Source organism: Mastomys coucha, unplaced genomic scaffold (assembly GCF_008632895.1).
Source record: "Mastomys coucha isolate ucsf_1 unplaced genomic scaffold, UCSF_Mcou_1 pScaffold18, whole genome shotgun sequence".
Taxonomy (NCBI): domain Eukaryota; kingdom Metazoa; phylum Chordata; class Mammalia; order Rodentia; family Muridae; genus Mastomys; species Mastomys coucha.
The window spans coordinates 55,064,002-55,088,868 of record NW_022196900.1 but is presented as its reverse complement, the minus strand read 5'-3'; the positions used below and the strand labels follow the sequence as shown (position 1 = coordinate 55,088,868).

The 24,867-nt window shown below is 40.0% G+C and overlaps 1 protein-coding gene and 1 long non-coding RNA gene across 7 annotated transcripts in view; one reads left to right on the top strand and one right to left on the bottom strand.

Annotated features, from left to right (window-relative positions):
* Fggy (FGGY carbohydrate kinase domain containing) overlaps positions 1-24,867 on the bottom strand; it is a 373,036-nt gene that overhangs the window by 187,909 nt on the left and 160,260 nt on the right. The window lies entirely within an intron of this gene.
* On the top strand, positions 11,640-23,396 carry LOC116096249. Its single transcript, XR_004120917.1, has 2 exons — positions 11,640-11,740; positions 23,257-23,396. It is a non-coding gene; the product is annotated as an uncharacterized LOC116096249 (long non-coding RNA).

Genomic DNA, 24,867 nt, shown 5'->3' with positions numbered 1-24,867 from the left:
CCTCCCCAATCCATGCTTGCAACTACTTTAAATAATGAATTTCTGTTTGTAACTAACTCTGAAAATAGGTTAGTCCAAAAGACTGATATCACTATGGTGCATTTTAGGGCTTCTTTATTCAAAACTGATTTTAATTAATTTACATTTAAAATGTAAAACCATGGAATTTGTGTTTTGAAAAGTGAAGTATGTTTGGAATGATCTGCACGTGTAATTTTACTTTTCCAGCATTCATTTCAAAAAAGAAGAAAAAATTCCCAGTGGAAATCTAGTATGTGAATTGGGATATGTTTGGTGAGAAATGCAGAATATACAGCAAAGAGTCATTCTGTCAGGAAAGATGAATGCAAAGTATCTCACTACTAATCTCATATAAGTTGGGAGGCTATAGCTTATTGATATTGTGAATGTCTAGTGTGGATAGGATCCTGGGCTTTATCTTTAAGAATTGTTAGACCAACTGTATGTTGAAATGATATTTTTATCTATTAAGTTAAATAAGATATATCCAAATTAATTCATCTACTTTTTTTTTTAACTTTATCATGAGGACCAGAAGAGTTTAATTGAATTATGCTGGTCTAACAAACAGGGTACAAACATGAGGAATAGCCGGCTAACCTCTGCTCTGTGCTGATTTCCCCAGGCATAAGAACTGAGGAAGAGATGTGTTCTAGATTATGGAGAGTCTCTTAATTATGTTACCATATATAGTTGGCAAATGTGACAGACATCCATCCTGGGATGAACCATCTAGTCTCTGCACTGGACTATGAACACACCATATATTCTGTCACTTCGTTTTTGCTAAACAACGTCTAGGAAAGGTAAAATTGTATCTGCTCTGTCCCCATCTCATTGCCAGCTGTCAGGACACTGAAGGAATTAGAAGAGTAAATTTAGAGTCTCCTCTAACATCAAATCTTATACACTGATGTCTGAAGCAGAAATTTTTCTCAAACACATTTTGAATAAATGAAGGGATCAAGAGAAGTATTTCTAAAACAAGCATCATTGTACATGTTAAAACTGCTACCATTTGGAAATCCTGCCTGCAGAGTTATTTTAAGGTTTGATTTCTCTTAAAAAAAAATGTAAAAAAGAAAACTCTGATCCACCTTCATCTTCAAGGTCTATAGTTTTAAGAGGAGGAATTTCCTGGACAATCTTAGATACTTTGCATGGTGGACCTCTGTTCTCTGGGGAGATTTAGAAAAACAACAACAACAACAACAACAACAACTTAACTGGTAAATGAACAAATCTGTTCTTTCTGAGGAGGTTGAGGGAGACTGTGAGCAGAGTGCTCGGCTATCAGCAGACCTGCTTGTCAGTATATACATGGTCTGGGAGAAGCAAGTAGAGCACAGAGAAGGTTAGAGAGGCAGGCCTTGCAATAACACTGCACTGACAGGCTAGATCCCACTAAACAGGCAATTTCCAAGACCATGGTGGCTTGATTTGGGTTTTTGGGTGCTCATTCCAGTAACATTTAAGAAAGTACACACTTGAGAACAGGAAAGAAAACAGAAGAGTCACTAAGGTAAGAGTAAACGGGATGCAGGAACAAAAAAGACAAGAGAGATTTTGTGGAGCTAGAAATAACTGATCATGGTGGTAGCTTTGATATGGGGAGTAGGGAGGGGGAGGTGCTATGGTTTGAATTCTCTTATTAAGAAAGCAAAAGCTGACTGGCCTAAAAAGATTGAGAGTGCAGACCGTGGTCAACTGCCAAGCTCAAGTCTCTTGAATATCCTCAACTGTATGTTCTTTCTCAACAGGCCCCTACCCTGTGACTCAGAGAAGGAGGGAATCCTGCTATGAGCTGCTCGCCGGACAACACTGCTGGCCTGGCCAAAGTGATGTGGAGCTATATCCACTGCTGGTCTCCTCCATCACAGATAACCATTCCCAGTCAACAACTGCTACCACAACTGTCTCAGCTCTGTTCCCAGACAATTCAACCCAGGGCAATAAGCCAGCCTTCTGAGGCTAGTGATCTAGGAATAAAAGTTAATGTTCACCTTATGAATATCCCTCCTTAAATTGGAACCACAGTGTTCAGTAATCAACCATCTAACCTCAAACAAAAAGCAACTCTGTTTATCCAAACCAAAAGGGCACAACATGAAACAGGAAGGTGGAAATAGGTATTGTGAGAATTCAAGAAATCTCCCTTCCATCCACGTTTTCTCAGCCAGAAGCATTCTAGAAGGACTAGGGCTGTTAAATGCAACTGGATAACTTTCCCAAAAGTTTTCATTTACCAGAAAATTTAATATGCCACATCATTGTTCTTCCCAGAGCTAATCAAGATGTCCCTGACTCAGCATCTGCAATCTCTCCCATGCTTTGTCAAACCACTCTCTCATCTTTCACAAACCAGTTAAAAACCATACATAGAAGATGCTCCACACTGACTTTTCACCTACCCTGTGCCAAGTTCTAGGTATTGGTCAATAAGTGAAAGGGGCCCCTATTATTTTAAAAGATTCATACTGAAGTCTACAACTAAGAGGTTGGGAAACTAAGATAGTTATTAAAAATGGAGACTCTCAAAAAAGTAGCATGTATGTGATGTACCTGAAGAAATGAGGAGGGCTCCTTGCACTGACCTCAGAGAATGAATGAAATCTTCAAGGTAAAGATAATACCTGGGAAGTGGCTGAGATGACTTCCAAAGGTGAACAATAGATACTACCATACTAGAATCAGAATGCTCCAGAAAGTAGCTCCATCAAATCAATAGAAATGGTGGTTCAATGTAGGGAGCCTAGGTGGGCCAGGAGTTGACCAAACTATCCAGCCTAATAGAATATAAGCACTGGGGAGGGGTGGGGAGCAGGGGGTGCTTATGAAATGGGCAGCACATGCCTGTAGACAGCAAAGCACTGAGGACCTGCCCATGCTTGACCCTTGGATTTGGTTTTTCAAAAATATAAACCTACTGTGTGAGGAAAAGCTAGCATAAGAAACATTATTTTACCTTTCAAACACCCAAACAAGTTAAAAATGCAAGCCAAAAGATATGCGAAAGAATATGACTTTGATGTAAAAATAACAATGTTTATAGATGAATTTATAAAACTACATTCCTAAGAGATAAAACACACACAAAATATGTTTCCAATGGGGGTATGGGTGAATTTGTGCTTTTTATTACCCTGTGCTCTGTTATGTCTTACTTTGAACAAATATTTCTTATATAATAGTTTTAGAGGTGTTTCTCTTCTGGCTTGATTAGAAAGAAAGGAAGAAAGAAAGAAAGAAGGAAAGAAAGAAAGAAAGAGAAAGGGAGGAAGAAAAAAGAAAGAGAGAGAGAAAGAAAGGAAGGAAGGAGAGAAGGAAGGAAGAAAAAGAAAGGAGGAAGGAAGGAAGCAACCAAATAACATCAAGTAAACAAGCCATTTCATCTATTCCACAGAATCCTATATAGTCATTAAATACTTGAGGAAGAATTAAGGTATGAATTTGGGAGAAAGACCAAGATAAAATAAGGTACAAAGTCAGGACGTAGAATAGTGCTCATCCGATCTTATATTTGTGACCCTTTTAAAGATTTCAAACATTCAAGCACATGTACTTACAGAAGTTTCTAGAAAAAAACAAAACAAAACCTGATTTCTGTAATAGCACAGATAGGATGTGCTGTGAGGTACTCTCCTGAACCATTCATGTCCTTCCAGATCATGACCTTTTGTGTTTGTTTAAAACAAACCAAATTGGCTTAAGTTTAAATAAGAACAAAATGAGAGCATATTCCCTACTTTTTTTCCATGTCCTGTTCCTCAAGCTAAAGACAGGAGAGAACAACATGGGCAACTCACCTACACTCTAATCTCTGGCTGTGTTACATGTTCACCTTGGGATATCAGATGGTCCTGAGGCCTCCTGGGCCCCATGAATTCCCATCTGAATGGACATATTTGGCCTGAGTGGTCAAAGCTGGAGCCTACAATTATCGGGTGGCTGCAGTCCCTCTTCACAAGCAGGGCTCCTATTACACCAAACCTTCCCCTACCAGTTTTTCAATTATCTATGACTAATGAGCACTCTGGGAACAGTTTCAGACACACACATAATCCTCTTTCCTGATGTCAGCAGCAGAAATTAATGACTATGTGGACTGCTGGGAGACAGAAGATGCATTATAATGGTCAACAGAACTGTTATCCTCTCCAGGAAGGGGGGAGGGTATTGAATTAACTGGAAGGTTCAGTGTTCCTTTGTATTCTGAGAGGGAGATGAAACACAGGGGGAGATTTGGCTCCAGGCCCAAGGAAATGTCAGAGAGGTTTGGGCGTGGGTGGCATGCGACCCTGCTTCCTTGTGCTTGCTGTGGAATGCTAGTACCAGCTCGGTTGGGCAAGGCTGACAGGTCAACCAGATTATGTCCAAGACTGTGCTAAAGGGCACTTTGCCCTGCCAGTTGGAAAGAGTTCTGGAATTCTTTCAAACTCAACCTACTTTCAATCTGATTTAAAAGTGGGTAACAAGACTGAGAAGACACAATTCTCAACCACTATGCAGTATTCAGGGGCAATTCTTTAAGTTTGGTGTTTCACACAGACATGGCACATGCTTGAATGGATCCACAGAATGGTAAGGCCTAGCCTGACTCAGATCACATGGGTAGGTCAGCTCTGGGGATTTTCTAGAAAACTAGGACAACATGTAGAAAATGGCTGAAAAGTTTGTAGTAGTCTTGGCTCCTGAACTGGAGTTACACTTGTTCTGAATGATTTATCCAAGTAGAGACTTCTTGAGAAACCCAAAGCTAGTGTTCCTCTTCCACTCTTTAAGGACAGCATCTGATATGCCTCCTAGAAATCATGTCATTGTGACTAGAAACTAAATTCCATTTCTATTACTAGTTGCATATCAAACTACATGATATTCATTATCACTCACTATAGAAACATTGAATAGACATCTACTGTGTGTGCACACTGTCCCAGAGTAGAACATAGGTCAAGGATCAAGACAGAGAAGATCTTTCTAGCAGGTACTAGTCCTTTCTAATATCACTTCTGAATTACATCTGTTAGTTAACATGTCTTATAATTACTCCATAGTTTAGACAGTTTGATATATACTAAGACTCCTGACTTTGTATTCTTACTTGGTATTAATATACCCTATACTCCCTATACCTTAAATATACTTTTAAATAACTTATCTATCATATCCCTGTATTAGGTTTTGTTTATCTCTCCCAGTAGAAAGATAATAGCTCATAGACTTTTATTTCTCTCCATATCTTATTTCTTTTACTCCCAAGTGTCTACAACATACTTTAAAAAGGAATGTTTACTTAGCAAACTTACACATTTTTTATTTTTTTTAAAGATCATAAGACATAGATCAATCAACTTGAACAAAAAGATTGAAATTGCACACTTATACGTGCCCACCTATACAACATATCAGTAGAAATTAAACAAAACAGGCAAACACAAAATTTAACTCTCAATCCTGGATATTACTGGGATAAAGAAACTAATATAATCCCACTAGTGGTTCACTCTCATTTCTAATTCAGGACAATGACATACATCAAGGGCAACGTATATACCTAACAAATGACAGAAGGCATGCTGCCACTTCTCCTTGGGCACAAAGACTCTTCCTATGGCAGCAAGAGACTACAGATACCAGATTTTTGCAGAATAGAGCTCTCAAGTCCTCCCAATTGGGCAAGCTGGTTCAAAGAATCTAATTAGCAACTAGTTACTGCAATAGGTCAGTGAGCTGAAGAGCAGTATGCACATCTTATATTTCAACAACATAATTACTCACATCTAGGAGCCACTGGTAACTGTTCTTGGAACATTTCTGTTCGTATAACTTTCCATCCTAATAACAAATCAATGAAACACAAATTCTTTTGGAAAACAGTATATTTAGGTTCTGTAACTTAGGGTCTAAATATTAGAGTTTGTTATTTCTTAGAATAGGAACAAAACTACAAAAGAATTTCAAAATGTGTTCAGTTACCCAGGGAGGGAAGAGAGTGAGGGGTTAACATTTGAGGATCAGATCAGGGTCAGGATTCAAAGGTCTGACTCCAAAGCCTGAAATTTTCCCAAGTTACCATCCAATTTAGGAAAGTGGGTTAGGTATAGACTGCAACAAACAGGAAAGCAAGGCACCACTGATAGGCTGTTCAAGAAACAAAATCACAAGGGCCACAATATTCTAACATATTGAAAACATCTACCTTCTCCTTTCCTAGACTGACACTTACCGACCAGGATTCCAAAGAGGGAACTAGATATCTGGTGGTTAAGCAGACATAGAAGCAAAGTCGAGACTCAAAACTTGGCTCCTGACTCACTAGGCTTCCTCTGCTTTCTATACCACCTACTATAAAATGCTACTCTGTCCCTTCGCAGCATGCAGAAGGAAGCCAGGGCCCTAAGTTGCATGGAGTCTAGAATAGCTGGCAAAATTCAATAGCTTCCAGAGGTATGGGAGTCGGTTCTGAACTATTCAGAGCATAGCTGTAGTCTTGTAGCTTGAAATCATCAACTCTGACACCCACAATGACCTAATTCTCTAGATAATTGTTGATGACCTATTTTGTTCTCACCTAGCCTAAGGCTACGTCCTAAAATCCTTCCCTAGGTAGATCGTAATTAATCCCTCTTTCCTCTAGAACCCCACAGTAAGGTGTCTGGAATTACATCATTCTGTTCTTTATACAGAAAGACTTCTTCCCTTGCATCTCCCTCTTCTAATTTCAATGATAACAGCACTGAGGGCACAGGTCTTTCAACTGTATTGTCAGAGGCAGGCAGGTTAGCATAGTTTGTGGAGTTCAGGTTAGGTAATACACAATCTTGGATGCAGTCCATGGCCTTCCTACTCTCAAGGCTCATGACCTTGGGCAAGCGATTTCTTTCCATTTCGAACTTCCATGCTTATAAGAATTCTAACATAATGCTATTTTCCTCCAAGAGTGGTAAAGGTAATTCATCAAGGTAATGCCCAAGAATCACAACTGTTCACATCCCACAAAGAACAAAACAATCAGCAGGTAGGAGACACTATTGCAGTTATCACAATTCTCCGTGTCTTGTATGTTGGATACTGCCTAGCACAAAGAGGTCACATAGTTCATTCTGGCTGAGCTGAAAACCTTGAGGGGTCTATGATGTTAGTGTTGATGAGATATATGCTTTTGAGGTTATGGGAGTAAGCTGCAGAAACCATGAAAGGTGTTAAAATATTCACAATAATGGAATTCAGTTTGCCAGCATGGAAAAATATCTCCCTGTTGCCATGTGTGAGAGCCAAAGTTATGTTTTAAGCTTTAGTTACTGCACCTAAAAGATGCATAAAACAAAAAATGCCTCTAATCTGTAAACTCCTTGCCTGAGGACAGATTCTTCCTGAAATGCTAGAGACCACTGTTTATGTTTTCATTTGTTAAACAAGTTTGTTTGACCCAGTTGCACTAGATGTGCTTGATCATATGTAGATGGAAGATACCTAGGCAGGAAATACATCAGGATGTATGCTTGCCCCTGATTGGATGTAGGCAGGAGGTATGTAGTCAGGATGTATGTCAGGATACATGTCCACCTGTGATTGGACCTGATGCGAAATATGAAACTTTATGAGTTTGCCTTTATAAGCCACTGCAAAATGTAACTTCTTGACATTTTCTGGAAACTTTGGAAAGGTCCTGGCCGGATTCTGTCATCTTGGTCAGTATTTAATTAAAGCTTCCTTCAAATTTGGCCCAAAATTTGTGGCATTAGTCTTTCTCACATGATTCTCAAGTTCAACACATGTTTCCATGCTAAGTCTTCAGAATGAAATATTTTAAGAATAAGTGTAGAAAGCATTCTCCTTAGAGTTATTTTAAGCACTAAGTGCTGGATTCAAGTGGAAATATTATTTTATCAACAAAACACTGGACTGTCAGATGACTATGGCTTTCTAGAGCTATGCAAGAAAGGGCAGCCACAGAGAGCATCCCCACATGTAAGAAAAAGCAGCTTCAGGAAAGAGTGGCTTTAGCTGCCATTTTGCTCCAGGTACTATGTGGAGTTTCAGGACTTTAATTTGTTGTTTCACAGTTCAAAGAAAACTACATAAAAAACAAAGTCAACCACAACCAAACCTACAGACCTAAGTTTCTCAGTTTTAAACTTTTGTCCAAATGACTTGTTTTTCCAAACCTGCAATTCAGTATTGAACAGAATATTTGATCGGTATAAAGACAGGATTTTCAAAATAGAGGATATTCTTTGACTCACTGTGCTTCTTTGTGTGATCCCATTTACTGAGGCAGCACAGCCCAAGGAACACTTTGTCAGAAGCCAGTGTGGGTGAGCAGTCTAGACTCCTGTTTGTACATTGCTGGCTCACAGAAGATAACAGCCTCATAACAATGGTTGCCTCCATGGGACTTCAAACAGCAGCTCTCACAGGAAAGGGCCAGTCAGCAGGGCTGATGGTAACTGCACCAGGCCAAACATCTGGTGATCTCAAGACATCTGGGGCTTTTCTATCATGTAGACCAAACACGATTCAGGTAATTGACCAAATTTTTCACTTTCTAACCAGATGTCTTACTTTCATAGAGAGGAAGCCAGTCTTGTACTTTCATGTGCAAATAAGCTAGACTAAATTCACCCCCAGAGGGCAGGATTAATTGCTCATACTCAATGAATACTAAATTACATATTATTTCTTTTTCCCCCCAACTGTTTTACCCTTGAAAAGGCTTTCTGCTATTGTTTTGAAAAGTGTATATTTCATCTTAGAAGTGCTCTTTTTTAAAGCCCTGCTCCTCACATTTTTGACAGGGAGCCAGAGTGCTATTATGAAGAGTGCGATTTTAGCAGTCAGTTTGATCTGGCTTTGGTTGCATGCCTCAACATTCAGAGCCTCAAGCCCTCTAAACTCAGATTCTTTGTAGATAAACATCATAGAATCCATCTATAAAGGCCATTATCAAGATGCAAGAGCACAGTCCCTACAGTGCTTGGATGCTTCTTGTGTCTGGTACCGAGACTACAGAGGACCAAAGTACCTGTGCATCCCACAGGTTCTCCATCAAGAATGCAGATAGTGCTGAAGAGAAGGTGGTGTGTGTGTGTGTGTGTGTGTGTGTGTGTGTGTGTGTGTGTGCATTTACTAGCATTCTTACAGATTTTACAGAGAAATGGCCAGTAAGGGGAAGGGTGTATCTGAAACATTTCCGTTTCTTTAACCTTTATATGGAGCGTATGCTGGAATTTTCCCTTGTCAAGTTTGTTTAAAGAATTCATGTGGTTAACAATGACCTATTTTCTATGGCATTGTCCTGACAACCAACCGTTTTACTGGACAGATGATGAAAAGAACACAACAAGGTGTCTCTCTTCAGTCAAGTCTAGTTGGTAAAACCCAACAGCACAGAAGCAATGTTTGTGAGACAACAGGGTTTAGGTGTGATCTCCTTAAACAGAGGACAGACGGATGGATAAGTCTAGGGGACGCAGAGCACACAGGGCACAGAGAGAAGCTGCTGTTCCAGAATTTACTTGAATGTAACAGCTACCATGTTTCAAGAGCCAGGCTGTAAATAAACATTGAACATAAAAATAAGAGCACCACACTGGGCATTGTTTACTTCTTGTGACAGAACAATAGGTTTTTCTTTCTTTTTGTTTGTTTGTTTGTTTGTCTGTATACTAGATTTCATCAGAATTCAGAAATATCTCAATTATATGAAGAAAGAGACTATAAACATGGCTTCCTAACTTTTCCTCCAGCAACCAGGATTCTTTTGCCCTGAAATAAAAGGGTCTAGAGCCTCATAGCAATTCTGCTCTGCCTCAAGTAGAGAAGGAAATGCCCAGAGGCTGACTGATGTAGGCATTTGTTCTTACATTCCAAGGATCCAGATTCGTGGACTAATATTCTGAGGTTTGATTCTAGAACCTGACCTGTGGCATCAGACCATCTACCTGGAGAATAAAGAAGGTAATTTGGGTTAAAGAGTATCCTCCCTCCAATATAGAGGGAGAGTTGGCCAAGTTGGCATTTAATCAAAATATTGGAGTCAAATCTGTGAATTCATGGGATTTGAATAAAAGGAGATTCTGAAATCATGCTGTAACTTTACAGCACTTAAACTGTACATCCCTGGGTTACCTGAGGTGGGGGTAACATACAAATTTTGGGGAAAATGATCAACTGATAAAAAATGGAAAGCTCAAACTTTATAAATCTAATTTCTTTGTTTTAAAAGTCTTATTCTTTGGATAGAGTATCTAGGAAATTGAACAGATTTTAGTGAAAGTGATAAAAGATAATTAGCTCAAAGCCCAAAAATGAGTCCCTAATCACCATGTCCATTTACCCAGGACACAAGAAGGGGCCCCCAGAGGAAGCACTGACCACAGTGCTTGACCACAGCAAGAACCAGCTCTATACTCCTACAGGCTTTACTCTTCCAAAAAGCTAGAGGAGGGAAAATAAAGGAAAGGGAGGAGAAGGGAACTAAGGGTCACCTTTTGGGGTTGTTTCCAGAGATGGCATTTGGATTGCATATCCTCTCGGAGGTACTCAAAGTGGGACACCCATAGGAGTAGTCCACCAAGCCCTAGCATAAACAACAGAGCTGACTTTTAAAAGATAAATATGGAGAACATGAAGTTGAAGGTAGTTAAGACTTTATTAGAGAAAATACAAATGCAAGGAGTAAAATAAGAAAATGCAGTCTCTTTACATTTCCCTTTCCCAGAGATAACCAGTAATAAAATTTGAGAAAGTATCACATGATGCTCTTCCATAATATTAAGATATGCCTTATTCAATTCCTTGTAGCAGAGTTAGTATGTTTATACAACCTTAAAGTCTGTGTTGTAAGCTCAACAGATGTCTTTCCCCATCAATGAGTATTATATTTTCTATTAGTGAATGTATCATGATGTTATGGAGATGACTTAGTAAAGTGATTTCTGGGCAATCATCAAGAGGAGTTTAATCATCAACATCCAGATTTAAAAAAACCAAACAAACAAACTAGGAGTAAAAGTGCACGCATCTATAATTTTGGTACTTCTTAACAGAGAACAGGAGAGCTTTGGGGCTTCCTTGCCAGCCAGTCCAGCTGATTGGTGAGCTCCAGGTTCAGTTCAGCAGAGACCCTGTCTCAGAAAGTAAGCTGGAGATTGTGAAGACATTGTTGAAGACTACTGTTTTATACATGTGTATGTGCAAATATATGTGCTAACATACCATATAAAAATATACATATAACACACACATATACACATACACACAGAGGGGAGAACATAAGATATGTCATATGATTTAACCATGTCTTAGAACTGAATACTTAACTTTTCTTTTTCTGTTTCAAAGCAATCCAGACTTAGCCTTATTTCAAAGTATACTGTAGGGGAAAGGGATTAGTCTGACCATTAAAAATCTGCAAATCCCAAGGTCAGGCAAAAAAAAAAATACTATGATTTAGATCTTCAATGACCTTCAAAGACTCATATACTTAGTCACAAGTCTCTGATGCTGTCAGGAAGTGATGTAATATTTCCTAGTTGTTGCCCAATAGAAGGAAGTTAGGCTATCTAGGTATGGATATAAAGGCAATAATGGTCCCTTTCCCTCTCTCTTGACATCCTAAGTTAGCAGCTGTGTTATACCACACACCCCAGACCACAATGCTTTAAGGCCCAAAGCCTTAGCAGTCAAGCAACCATGGACTGTCCTCTCTGAAACTGTGAGCCAGATGAAATCTTTCTTCTTTTGGTTTGCCTTAGGTGTGTTTTCTGTGGGGTAGAAAGCTGACCCACACAGAGAGGAATTAAACAAGGCTAAGAGATTGGGGGAGAGAGTTGTATGGTTGGCTAGTGAGAATGATTTGATACTACTTGGCCTCCTGTTTCTAGAAATTTGATCGAAAAATATTGTGAGTATTTCTGTGAGGTGCTTTTGGGGTGAGTCTTATGTTCACACCTGAGGTGTAAACAGGCTCATCCAACTACTCAGTGAAGACCTGAGGAGGTTTATACTTCCCAGAGGAAGGCTACACTTCCTGCCTGGTGGCCTTCCAACTCCTCAGCAGTTTTCACACCTCTGGACCTGAGGCACTGCTCTTCCTGTGCCTCACCTGAGTCTGCTGACCCTATACTGAAACTGTAACCTGGGTCCTCTTGTTCCTCAGACTTTTCAGTGTGGGCCCTAAACCAGAAACTCCAGGGATTCTCTAGCTTCCAGAATTGGGTAAGATAATTTCTTATAATGAGTCCCCTTCTTTCTTGACACACTCTCACTCACCCCTGCCTCTGGAACACACACTCCCCATACCTCTTAGGGAGCTGTGATTAGCACAAAACCCTGCTGGAAGAGTCATGAGCTGGTTCAGCTCAGGAAGAGGCAGAGTTCAGCATGCAGGTTAAGGACAGAATCTTACCATTTAGCTCAAACACATTTTGCTCTAATTGATTTGTGACAACAATCAGTTTAATGAATCATTTGTAAGATAAAGAACGGGAATTTGGATGGTCTATATCTGCCCTCCTCTGTGTAAACAGGAGCATCAAGGAGTCTTTCATAAGTCTGATGGGGGAATCTGGCACCTTTTTCTGGCTTCCTCAGGTGCCAGGCAAGCATGTATACATTGATATACATACACGTAGGTAAAACATTTATCCACATAAAATAAATAATTAAAAAAATGAAGAATGAAGCCTTTGGACCTGATAGGGTGAGTAGAAAGGGAGAAAATAAATGAAGTACAGGTTAATAGAACCCAAAAGGCAGCCATTAGCAGCTCAGTTCTTCATATAGAGAAAGTGCTTGGTAAGTAGTAAAACCAGGAACTGATGCCAGCTAACTGAGCCCACATCCTACTCCAATATATCTATCTTCCTATCATCTAATAAGAATAACAGCAAAAATATTTGGGAACAACCAAAACAAATTTCATGGGCAAAGGGGGAAGAAGAAAGGGGGCAGGAATGGGCAGAAGGAGAAGGAAGGGATGGCAGTAACCCTTTCCCAGAGCTCCTATTCTCATTATCTTAGCTCCTCGTTTTTCATCTGCTCTAGTGGGCCAGTGAGGTAACAGCAAGTGTCACAACTCCATTCCTGCCATGACCAAGGATCATTTAAAATGTTTAAGAAATACACTTGCTTGGGCCCAACCCTCAACCACTGAAACAAAACTCTGAGCTAGAGGCCCTAGCCAATTGAACCAGTGTTCCAGCTGGTTCTAATGCACAAAGACCCCTGCTAGTTATAGAAACCATAAATCACTGTACCTCCTTTCTGATTTCTCATCAGCAGTGATGAAGTGGGCCTGTAGGATCTATGCTTTCAAAGGAGCCTACAAAATCAAACAAAGTAAGCAAGGATTCCCAGAAATACATTTCAGCATTTAGAACAGTTGAGGGAACTGTGTGGGGTTATGTGAGCCTTGCACCTGTAACCTCCATGTAAATGATGGCCTCTTCCTGACCAATCAAGAGACTTGAAGCTAGCAACTCTCTGTCCTCCTTCCCTTCATTGCTAAAATAATTAATGGCATACTTTTTAGAAAACTGAAAAGAACAGAAAACCCTTGGCACTGTGGGTAGGAAGAGGTTCTTTCATTAGTCATCCAGTGACAATGACACAAAGCAGGAAGGGGCATGCCAAGGAGTCTGTTACCCTCTCTTCCCACACGGGAACTTCAGCTGGAGTCTGAGGAGCTCTGGTTCCCTGAGTTCTGCTAAGCATGAGCATACCAGTTCACAGAAAAATAGGATGGCCTCTAATTATGCAAAAGTCCTATCTAAATGAGTCTAGAACAAAATGCAGGAGAAAGTGGAGTAACCGTATGAGAATATTCTGAAACAATAAGAAGACAAAAATAGTCGTGCTGTGTTAGCAGAACTGTGTATATTAAGACCAACCAACGTTCAGGAAAACAAAGCCAACTGATACAGGAGAATCATACAGCTAGGGCTCTGCCTGACCTTCCTAGAAAGGGCTTCTCAGAGTGTCAAAGGAATCAAAGAAGAGAGACACAGAAAGACACCTGAGCCAGTTATGCAGACAAGGCAGAGAACCGGGCTTTACGGACAGCAGAGACAGCAGTTCCTAGAAAACTTCCAACTCAGAGCCATACAACACTCTCCTTCCTTTCCTTAAACTGATAAGACTAAGATGAAAACATAGACGTCAGTAATTTCCCTTTCTTTTCCTGCTGGAAGCTTGCATACCTACTTGCCTAGGTTTGATGAATGGGCCTTGTTCTTTTCCATATCCCGGTCTCAAAGCTCTTCTCTCTCTATGCCTTTCCTTCCTCCTTCATATGGCTACCTTCTCCACATCCACTAGGAGGCAGCATGGAGATCACCATCTCCTGGAAGGTTGTCCTATCTGCCCACCTGCCCCACACCCTGAGCCACGTCTAACCATATAAATACATGCCTGAATTTAACACTTGCCAAAATATTTTGCACGCTAGTTAAAAAAACACATTTATGTGTTGATGGAAAGCAGCTCTTAGTGTAAATGAAACAGAGAAAGAAATAAGAGGCTGAAAGTTAGATATATTTCAAGAGCACCATGCAGTTCTGAGAGAGCTGGTGTACAATGACAGACTAAGAAAACAAGGATAGGAACTCCCCAGTCTCAAATGTCTGACCATGGACTTTTGTTTTCCCCTACAGTCACAACTGGTTCTGAAGTGTGCACTGTATGATATACTGCTATATTGTAATGATGGTGTCTGCCTTCCATTATTCACCAGGCTATAATTTTCCTTGTGAACAACAGTATTTAATCATGTATTTCTGATGTCTACAAGGGGAAAGTCAACTGGATGTTAAAAGTGGGATCATAATTTCTCTTCTATAAACCACCATGGTGGCTTCTGGTTATATTCAGAGAACACTGGTTTTCTCCAGGCCACATGGGTCTACATTCTTAGGTCTTCTATGGCCTTCTACCATCACATTATGCTAAAATGGTTCAAACATATCAGTCAGGTTCCTTTATGTGTACCATAAAGGAACTTTATGTGAGGAACATTCTTGCTGACATGTAACACTGCTCAGTCTTCACAATGGTGCCTCAATACAAGAGTCTCTTCCTTAGAAAAGATATCCCACCCATGTTCCAAACAGCTTTATTCTGATCCAGTATTGGCCACTGTTTGTCTTTGCATACTGTCCAGGCTGTCCACCACAGCATTACAACCTTAGCTGCCCTTCTCATTGCTATCTGCAAGAGTGGTAGAAGATGGGACCTGTTGAATACTCATTGGCTATGAAGGAATGAGTCTATCTAGGAGGTAGGAGGCTGAGAGTCTCAGCCTTCACTCAGATTTGATGACGTTCTTACCTGCTAGTGACTATTTCTGTGACCAGAGTGTTATTTAACTACTAAAAGGTTCTGTCTCTTCAACTACCAGGTAAGAAGTAATAGACTTACAGTTTAAGTGATAGATTGAATACAACTATTAATCTCTGTCTTCTCAGAGAAAATCAAAGCGCAATTAAAAAGGAATTATTTATTTACTTTAAAAAACAGTGCTAAGATACACATAATGTAAATTTACCATCTTAACTTTTGAGTCTGGTCCACTGGTCTGAAGTACACTCACACTGTTGGGCAAACCACCACCTCCATCTAACTCCAGGACACATTTACCTAGTAAAACTGAAGTGATGTTCATGATGTTCACCAAACACCAGGAGCACCTCCCACTTCCCCAGCCCCTCACAATCTTCCCTTTACTTTGTATCTCTATAAACTGACCTATTCAAGCACTACAGTTTGGATCTTAAGTGTCTTCTGAAGGCCTATGTCTTGGAGACTGTCTCTTGATAAGGCAACAAACTATGGGAAGGTGGTTAGGACCCAGGGCAGACACTGTCTACTGGGCAGTCTTTAGGCCATTGGCAGCAGATCACTGAGAAGGCTAGAGAATCCCTTCTTCTTTTCTGCTTCTCATCTAGGAGGGAAGCATCTTTCCTCTGCCAAGTGTTCTCAGTTGCCTTGTACTGCCTTGCCCTGCCATGGGCCCATTGCAGACTAGGAGACAAAAGAAACCTTTCTTCTTGGTAAGATGGCTATTTCCAATATTTGTTATAGTGACGGAAAGCTGACTAACACTGCTAAGACAATAGTCTTAGTATGGTTTTTGTGCTGAAGGCTACAGACTGGGAATCTACAAATAAAGGATGATAGCTTATGTATCACATAGTTGTAGAAGCTAAAAGGTTGAGACTATGGTGTTGGAATTTTAAGAGGTATCAAAATGTAAGACAAAGCAAGCTTGTTAGTACAGGTCTCCTCTTATTAAACTCAAATGGCAGAGGGCCCATCATCCCTCATGACCTCATCAGATCCTCATTATTTTCTACAGGTTCCATCTCCAAATACTATTACCATACAAAACTGAGGACTAGACTAGCAACTCATGAGTATTGGGGGAATACACTGAAACAACAGTAGTACTTTCTTTAAATGGAATCATCTAGTATTTTTGCCTTTATGTCTGACATATATCATTTTACATAATGTCGCTTAGTACAAAGGTTCACCCATATTATAGTATGTTACACACTTTCTTTGCTTTTGAAGGATGAATAGTACTTCAGTGAATTTCTGTACCACTTTCTGTTTATCCATCTCCAAACTATAGACTGCCTTCAACTTTTGGCTACTATAAATGATGCAGAGAACATGGCTGGAAAAATGAGGTCTGTGAGTCACTGCCCTCAATTCCCTGATTATGTACCTTGAAACATTATGTTGGATCCTAATTTTGAGTTCTAATTTGCTCCCCCTGAGCAGCAGCTTTATAGTTTCCATGACTCCAGTGTCATATTATATCCTACCATTATAGCACAGGGCTAATTTCCCTACTTCCACGCTAGCACATATTCTGGATTTTACTCTAAAGGGCAAACCCATTCAGCTTATGTTAGGAGACAAACTAATAGTAGTAGCAAGAACATTTGAAAGCTAGACCAGCACAGTGAGGATTGGTGGTGGATTCACTAATACCAAAGAACTGAATCCCATGAAACTTGGTTTGCCATGAAGAACACTGAAATGCTTAGGATTTCATGGTAATGCTATACCTACAAGTTAAGAGTAAAGAAGGCCTGAATCAGGAAGATGAGCATGCTTAATAGAAAAGGAAGGCTCAGTGATGGCTTGATCTATCTTTAGCCTGGTTTCTTTTATCTGCTAAAAGTGTGGTGATTTATCATCTGAAAAGGGAGAGATGGAAGGGTTCTAGATAGTGGATATAAAGGGAAAATTAATGCACTATCAGATCTTTTTCCCTGTGCAGCCAGGCTTAGACCCTTGCAACTGGACACCACAGGCTAGAAGCTTGCTTTGAGACTCAAATTTAATGAAGAGAAGCAAATATGGTATAGAGAATTTCCCTCCTCCTAAGCCATCAGGATCAGTTACAGAGTCAAAAGTGATAGTGTTGTGTATGTAGACAAGTCCTCAGCAGCTTGTTAGTGGCCCGTTTTCATCACCTGACCACCCGGAAATGACCAGCTGCAGAGCAGAAATCTAAATATGCACAGAGGAATCTCAAGAAACAGAAAGCAGGACTACACAGAAACGGGGAAAGTCCTAAGACATGTATTGGCATGAGGACCAGATAATACCTTCCACAAATGAATGAGCAATAGTGTATCAAGCTAACAGTGGGTAAGCCGAAACTTGTAGAGTAACTGGCTCCCCAACAATGTGGGATTGTAAATATTGTATTTATGTTTATCATTTTAATATACTGTTGTTCCTTACAGTTGCAGAGCTTAGAAAGATAAGACTCCAGAAAAATGATGTCGTTGGTTCTTGACTCTAGAAATAGGAAGTGCCCATTATAGCCTCATAAGTCTGGAATAGATGGTGGTTCCCAATGGTGAATCCTGTATGTAGCCTAATATGAAATAGAATACCAACATTCCAACATTCTTATTTTGATGTATATTTCTTGTAACTTTCTCATATGCTATATTATAATCCTTAAATAATTTTTTTTTACATTTAATCATATACTTTTATGTTTTTAAGAATACAAATAGCTGGGCTGGATAGATGGCCCAGCCATTAAAAGGCTAGGCTCACAACCAAAAATATAAGAATACAGATAGCTCGTGGAATAAAATACACATGTGACAAGACAAAAAGTTGAAGTATGCTAACATAAAGTTAAAGAATAATTAAAATAAAAGTTACATGCTGTTTTCTATTGCTTTATAAGTTCACTAATCGGTTTCTGGAGAGAAATTTGACACTATACAACGTGTGTGTGTGTGTGTGTGTGTGTGTGTGTGTGTGTATGTTTATGTATATGTACCTTTTTGCTTAAGAAATCCATATCAGGGATTCAACAGAATAAATCATCTGAAGGGCTGGAGAGATGGCACGGTAGCTAAGAGTACTTATTGCTTTGGAGAGGACCCAGGCTCAGGGTCTAACACCCACATGGCAACTTACAACATCCTGGACTTCAGTTCCAGGGGATCTGGGTTTTTAAAGCAAAAAGGTGTTTAAAAAGGCATCTGTTTGGCCAGGCAGTGGTGGCGCACAAAACTGATCCCAGTACTTGGGAGGCAGAGGCAGGCGGATTTCTGAGTTCGATGTCAGCCTGGGTTACAGAGTGAGTTCCAGGACAGCCAGGGCTATACAGAGAAACCTTGTCTCAGGGAAGAAAAAAAAAGGTGTCTGTAAGACTCCTTTTAAATTTAAAAAGAAACAGTCTGTAGAATTATAGAAATTATAAAACAATAGAAAATGGCATGTAACTTTTATTTTAATTATTCTTTAACTGTTAGCATCTTCAACTGGCCTTGTTTTTGTGGGAGTTTTGTGTATGTGTGTGTTTCTTGGATTTTGGTGAGATTTCTGCCTGTTTGTTTATTAACAAGACACAAAGGGTATGGAGTTGGGTGGGTGCAGAAATTGGGATGATCTGGGAGGGGGAACGCACTCTCAGAGTATATTGTCTTAATATATTTTTCAATAAAATGTATTTATGATTGTTGTGTACTATCTGCAGCGTGTGCATGTGGAGGGCAGAGGACAACTTTGTGCAGTGGGTTCTCTGTTTCTACCTTCATTAGCTTCTTGGAATCAAACTTAAAAGTCATCAGGCTTGCATAGCAAGGCCTGAACCCCTTAAGCCACCTCACTGGGCCCCACTTTTTCACTTTTTGAAAGAACAAAAAGGCAAACAACACACAAACAAACAAAAAATCAAGAATCTTCTGCTGTTGTGGTTGCTGCGATAGTATCCAACATTGAGAAAGGGCATTAAGAGTGAGGGCTGCTGGAAATGCAACTTTAATGAGATGGCAATTAGCCAAAATGGTCCTGAGCTATCAAGTGTCTAGATAATGATCAGTTTTGGCTTGGGTATCATCTGTAAGAAACAGTATAGGCAGGCTGCATCTCCACCATGCTGCAAGATATGCCTTGGCAGGCTGCCACAGAAATCAAAGAGGATTGGTAATGTCCTGAAGGTAGCAAGCTAGTGGAAAGCCACATTAATGTTGACATGGAAATGCCTGGGAAGACTATGTGATGAACACTGTCCAGGTGTTGGCACCCAGCAAGTCATAAGAGGGACATAGCCCTAGTGAAATAAATAGGCTGAAAGAAGCATCAAACAATGAATGAAAAACTCAAAATGTGATGAATATCAAGATATGAAGTAGAGCTGTGGTTTGCACATCGATGCATCACCCCAATTCAGTGGAACATCACACTGAAGACATAAGGGAGGAGCTGTGGAGCAATATGAATATGAATAACATGCATGATTTCAGCATCCTCCAAGTTCAGTCCTGGAATGAGCTGCAAATCTGTTAGCCTCCATTTCACATACTCTATTCCCACTTGCTGCATATTCCCCATAGGTCCATAGTGTATAGTTCTGTGGGAAGTGACATCTCAAAGAGTATTATTCATATTATGGTCCATGTTCATGACACTTCTTGGGTACATAACCTAGAAAGCTACACTAGGTCTAGATTTTTTTTCAGTGAACCTAGACTTCAAAATAGGCTAGCTATTTAAAAATATGTATGTATACACACACACACACACACACACACACACATATATATGTATACATGCATGTATACATATGTATGTATATACCTATAGACACATACATAATTTATGTCTATGTTAGAATGATTATCTGTGCTGGATATAATGGAGATAGTTTATCAGTTTCCACTGTGCAGCTAGTTCTCAATGATATTTCAAGGATAATTCTAGCTAGTGGAATTTTCACACTATGACCTGACTATAGAATCAAACCCTATGCTGATGGGGTCATATGAGATTAGTGATATGAGTGGGATATGGATGGCACTAGAGTCTACTCATTGTATAGGGTCACTGTATGTAAGTGCAGGAGGAGGAGAGCTTGGCTAGGAAGAGAAGATGGGAAAGTGGCTAGCAGGGAATGCCTGTGTGGGAGCTGAAGTATGAACGCTTGAATCATATTTTATGAACAAATCCTTGGGTAGAGAAAGAATAAGAGGAGAGAGCCTAAGTTCCACACCAACCACACACACTTTATCAGACCTTCAAGGCTCCTTCATTTACTACCCAACCACCCTGAAACAGCACTCAGTGTCTTCCTCCGTCCTTCAGACCCCAAAGTACCTCTCCTTTTGACTTACAACACATAATTCTTCTGCTTACAAGGCAGTTGATCATGAACCATCACTACATTTTTTAAAGCATTTGTTAGTTCCTAGCCAAATGCCAAATATCATGCCCTTTTCCAGACTTGCTAACATGACTGTTCTCAACTTCCTCTTACTGTTCCTTGTCTTTTGCTAAGTGTCAGCTCCCGTCTCACCAACCAGTCTATAGCATTATTCTAGATCAGGGTATAACAAGCACACACTGTGTGTTTAGCACACTGTGAAGCTCGGGGGTAACTAATAAGAACTTAATGTATTAGCCTTTTCAAAGTACTCACAATACCAAGTGACAAAGCTTAGTGACAAGCATGCCTACATACATGGAGAAAAGCTAGGGATTAAGTCCAACTCCTTTTGAAATCTCAAGCTGCCTTCACAAGGCAAAGTAGCAATTACAGAGTAGACTCACTGGCTTCAACTCTTGACTTGGATGTGTAAACCTGGGCAATCGATTTAACCTCTTTGTGGCCCTGTTGCACATTCTACAAAATGGGGATAATGGTGCCTTAGAAGACTGCCATATAAGGTTGCTGAGCCATTACTTCTGCGATCACTGTTGAGGTATAAGAATTATTCGACAACAACAACTAAATGTACTATGCTTACTTACTTCTTTTCCCCAAACCTGATGAGCTGCTATTTTTACTGGTTATTTGTATAAAAAGCAGCTACAAATCCACAAACTTGTACCTTATAAAAAAAAAGAAATAAACATATAAATATGTGCAAAGGAAGTCCAGACACAGAGAATTTAAGTGTGGTATAATGACATCCAAGAACCTTAGTGTCTTATCCCCCTGGGGGTTCTGACCTTTGCTTTCCTGACTCCAAGTAGCTATTGCCTCTTCAGCTCCTGACTCAGGACCACAGGAGAAAAGAAAGCAGTTATATCTCCTTTTACAGAATCCTGGAAGACCTGCTTGCACATATCTCACTGGCCAAAACACAGATGTGGAGGAATCTAGAAAATCAAGGCCTTAGCTGGGCAGTGGTGGTGCATGCAAAGCCCAGCACTTGGGAGGCAGAGGCAGGCGGATTTCTGAGTTAGAGACCAGCCTGGTCTACAGAGTGAGTTCCAGGACAGCCAGGGCTACACAAAGAAACTCTGTCTCAAAAAAAAACAAAAAAAGAAAAAGAAAAAGGAAAAGAAAAAGAAATTAAAAAAAAAGAAAAAGAAAAAGGAAAAGGAAAAGGAAAAGAAAAGAAAATGAAGGCCTTAAAGTGCCCCACGTCCAGCACGTCCAGCTAAAAGTCTGAGTCTGGGTAGAGAGTGTAGCCAGTGTAGCCTGCATGGGTATTCACTATCCCTGCACAATTGCCATGCCCATGACAAAGCTGGGAATCTTTTTAGGGTTCTGTTTCACTTTATCAAAGCTTTGGGGTCCATAACAAATCACAGGACATTTCCAAGCACATTTCCTCAGGATCTATACAGCTGCCTCACTTTAATCATCTTGAAAGCATAGCCCCCTGAAGGGAAATGTAGCTATACGGGTCTGATTCAGTCTAAATTATTGGAAAATTGATTTTTTTAAAAAGGTGTTTGCTAGCCAAGACTTCTGAACCATTTTAAGGAGCTTGAAGAAAATGAAACCACCAACCCTTTGAAGAGTAGAAGGTTGTCAAGAAAAAAAAAAAAAGCTGAGCCTATATTCTGATAGGTTGTGGGACACTTTGTAGATGCTTTTTGTAATTCTTTGACAACATCAAGCTCAGTATACCCATTAGCATCATGATAACTTTGTTTGAAAACATGTTATATACTTCATATCAGTTATGAGTTAACAATAACTCAAGTTAATTTTATTTATCAAAGATTTATAAAAGATTTATCAAATCTTTTAGAATAATGTGGGTTGTAGAGATTTTTGTCCAGCTATTACTTGCTGATGCATTTTCTAATCAAAAGAATGTATAATTAAATTCATAAATACTCATATTAGCAAAGGAAGTCCACTTCAATTGACCCCAAAACAACTGGCTGCGTCCATGCTCACTCATTGACAAGCTTGCCAGAACAGAGTTAGTGAATGTCTGTGACAAGGCTTCCCTTTAGGCATATGGAAAGAAGGAAGACAGTGACAGAAGCAGAACACTCTGGAAAGGAGAGCAGGACAAGGACACGAAAGAGCACCTAAGATACACTGGATGTGACCCGCCTAAGTGTGATGAGTCAGGAAACCAGTAAGCCAAATGAGTCAGAAGAGCCTATGAAAAATACCAGGGCTGCAATGAGTGGGGATGCATTTGCTTATAACAGTATGAGCTCTGCTAGGCAGGCAGGCCTGTCTTCCATCAAGAGGACTAAGGAGTTAGTTCCATTGCCTACCCTCAGTTTCCCCACCTAAGGCATAAATACTAATAGGACCCACATCTCTTTGGTTCCTGGGACATTAATCTGATAACTCCTTTAAAGTGTTGGAGAGTAATGCTCAGACATAAGGAATACTCGAGAATACTAAACCAGCACAGTCTCTAATTGCACTCTAAATACTTACCCCTCTACCCACAAATGAGTGTAGTTCTGAGATTTTTTTTTTTTTTTTTACAGCAGCAGCAGATGGAGACTATTACAGAAATACACAGCTAGCTCATCAAGATGCAGAGAACAACAAACCATGAGATGCCAACCCCAACTGATACATCTATAATATAATTTCACCTACCAATACATATATTACATAACCCCAACATCTAAGGAACATTATTTAAAAGAAGGCAGAAAGAAATGTAAGAGATAGAGGATCAGGAAGTTTTCTGGGACACTTTCTATATATGACAGGGAAGCTGTACCCTTGAAATCTCAAAAATAGTCATCTAAACAAGACCCTTATAATGACAACACGTCTAGACACGCCAGCATGGATGGAAGAAAACTCAAAAAGCTCCATTGCTAGATGAAGTTCTACAAGCAATTTATGGCTCCTTAAGGATGCTGAATCAGTCTTGTATCGGGATAAGCCCCCATAGGTTATGTAATTCCATGTGATAACCCCTAGGTACACTAAATGAATTCAGCAGGGTGTGTGTGTGTGTGTGTGTGTGTGTGTGTGTGTGTGTGTGTGTATGTGTAACAATAATAACTAAAAAGAAGAGGTTATGGATTTGAGAGAGAGTGGGAGGCATACAAGATGTTAGAGGAGAGGAAGGAGCAGAAATAATATAAATTAAATAGCTACTCTTGTATGAAATCCTTGAAATTTTTTTGAATTAAAATTTTACAAAGCAGTGCTAGCCTTCACACTATACTATGTCCTTTCATTCGCTTTTTTATAGCAGACACTAAGAACCTTGAATCTTTTATTCTTTAAAGGAGTCAAATTGCTGAGGGCAATGCTCAAGATAGGTGACTATTTGAGTTCATCTCCCCAGGACTTCTAATTTCATGGAAATTAGAATAATAGTGAGGAAATTGCTTTAGATGAGGGTGTCTGCTCCTGCTTTGGATTTAAACTGTCTTCACATGCTAAAAATGAAATGCAAATTTTAGAAAAGCCATGGTTTCACGTAGAAGGGAAAGGCCATCTTTAGACAGACAAAAATTAAGTGAGATGCCCCTCTTGTTGTCTCTAAAGAGCAAAACATCACTCAGAAAGCAAAGAATAAAAGTCAACATGAAATGACTCTTTATGACTGAAGACCACAGCAGAAAATAAACCCAACTTAGATAAAATGTGAAGTTATTGCAGCAAGTCTCAGAGAATACACTGGTTTTTCTGAGTCTCCTTTGCTAATGACGGTAAGCAACGGATCACTTTCTCCACAGTCCATAAGCACATTGCAGACAAGGACCAAAGGTGCAGCCACAGTGCAGATGCTGAGACCTGCAATGCTCTTGCATGCTACCCTCAACAAATACTGACTAAAACAACAGGAAAACTAACACGGGATTGACTTTCATCAGCATCCATGCTGAGCTTCTCTGGACTGTCAAATCGGGACAGACTAGTTGTCACATCATTCTCTGAAGTATTTTTGATCCCTCGATGCAGGAGACTGGAGAGGTGAAAAGTTTGCTGCTAGTGCTGCTGCTGCTGCTGCTGCTGCTGCTGCTGGTGGTGGTGGTGGTGGTGATGGTGGTGGTGGTGCTGCTGCTGCTGCTGCTGCTGCTGTTGGTGCTGGTGGTGATGGTGGTGGTGGTGGTGTTGCTGCTGCTGCTGCT